The sequence below is a fragment of the Ruditapes philippinarum genome, unplaced genomic scaffold (assembly GCF_026571515.1).
Source record: "Ruditapes philippinarum isolate M1 unplaced genomic scaffold, ASM2657151v2 ctg4671_1_1_1_1, whole genome shotgun sequence".
In the NCBI taxonomy this organism is placed as follows: Eukaryota; Metazoa; Mollusca; class Bivalvia; order Venerida; family Veneridae; genus Ruditapes; species Ruditapes philippinarum.
Genome location: NW_026853290.1, coordinates 17,017 through 19,038, shown reverse-complemented (window position 1 = coordinate 19,038; position 2,022 = coordinate 17,017).

Genomic DNA, 2,022 nt, shown 5'->3' with positions numbered 1-2,022 from the left:
ATATCCCGCGCGTTTCTTTATTTGTTAACCAAGGTTTCAATATAAAAGGAAATTTTTAATCTAATTCGGACGAGAAATGACAAATGATTGAGAATAAATAAAATTATTCTTATACAAGAAGTAGAACAAAACAACAAAGTTATTCTTTACTGAATGAAAACATTAGATATAAATTAAATAGAACTTTCCATCTTTGCTTGGAAGATAAAATGCATGCAGCAAAGACTAGTCACAAAGTTCAAATAAAGCAGTGTAACAATGCACTTTGGGGTCAAATGCACTTTGGGGTCCGACCCAAAAGTGCGCTAGGTACTTTGGGGTCCAGCCCCAACGTGCGTAACGCACATTGGTGTCAAAGTTTGAAACGACCGCACTTTTGGATCATAAAAATACAACCAATAAGAATTAATTTTAGTGATATTTTATATTCTAACACTATCGCAATTTTTTCTACATAAACAAAGAAGGAAGCGTGCAGTATTCTATAACAATGCACTCGCCGTTCTTATAACCTCCCTGTGTATTTTAAAACCGACACATTGTCGCCATTTTGTTCGTAAAATCTGATAAAAAAAAACAAACAATTTTTTCGTTGTAAAAACTATCTAGAATGAAAGAAAATGGTCTTACTAAGAAAAAGAATCCGAACACTCAGTTGTTGTCACAATGTAGCGCCAAACAGCACTAACAAAAAACAATCAAATCAAGAACGCTATTTCAATGTCGCAAATTAATGAGTTTAATTTCACATTTATTTCACTATTAATACTTTGGAGTTCGCTTGAAAATTATAGAGTGAAATATAATAATCCAACAAAGTTTTATCAACGTTTTAAAAATTTGTTAATCTCAAAATGTTTCTACACACGCTGGAAAAGCCTTTTAAAGGACGTTTCTATTAGAAACTCTGAGGCGAAAACACATTTAACCAACAAACCTAAAGTCCAACTATATAATAATTATAATATTTTTTCTTGACGTGTAAGAATGGAAATAGGTATTAAATCTTCGTGCATTATAGTATATTCTAATAGTATATTCTAACACTCTTCGTGATTTTGTCACTATAGACAGAGAAGAATAAAGCCGGTGTTAAACTGCCAATAAACACTGGTGACGGACTACTTGTATATTTAACACCGGTTTGGAATGTTGATGCATAGGACTTGACCACGAAGGCTGTAGGCCTGAGTGGTTACACTGTAAATGAGGAGAACACCGGACGCGTTCACACTTGTTCAATTGTGAACATTGCGCGTTTATATTTTGAATGCCTGTGTTCAGAAAAGGCGTTCTATTTACGAGTTGAACACTTTTAATTTGAACGTCAGTTTTAAATGGTAGTCCTTCTGACTAGACAACATGAGAGTATTTGAGTTTTTGAGAAATTGAGGTAAGTTTTTTGGTCAATATATTGTCAGTTGAGGTTATATTTACGCAATTTAATAAGTAATGGTGCTTTAATAATTAAAACATTATAAAGTGGAACATGATATGAACAGTAGCGTTCATCGAATGTTCTAATTGAGAACGTTTCTAAAAATAGATTTGTGACAATTTCTGACGTCAAAATGAGCACCAATTCAAGTACAACAACAACAAGTAAGCGTTGGCGAAACGCAAGCAGAAAAGAGACAAACTTTACATTAAAATTGAAGAAAAATACGGTATTAACTTTTACTTCTTTAGCGTCTTTTTATCCATAATTATTTTATTTTTCTGAAAAGAACTAAGTAATATTGTTGTAGTTCACAATGGCATAAATAACGTGTCTCCTTGTACACAAGACGAATATCATATGTGATAATGAATTAGCCTAATGTAGATTTTTCTGTGTAGTCGGGGTTATTTAGATTGAATTATTTAAAAACTGTGTATAGATATTTGTATGCTACATTTTGTTGCTTTATATTTTAATAGGATAGCGAGTAAGTACTATTGTTTCAAGCAGTGCTGAAAGATTTGAACTATACTGTAGATCTACTGAAACTGGAGCAAAATATTTACAGAAATAAGGAGAGG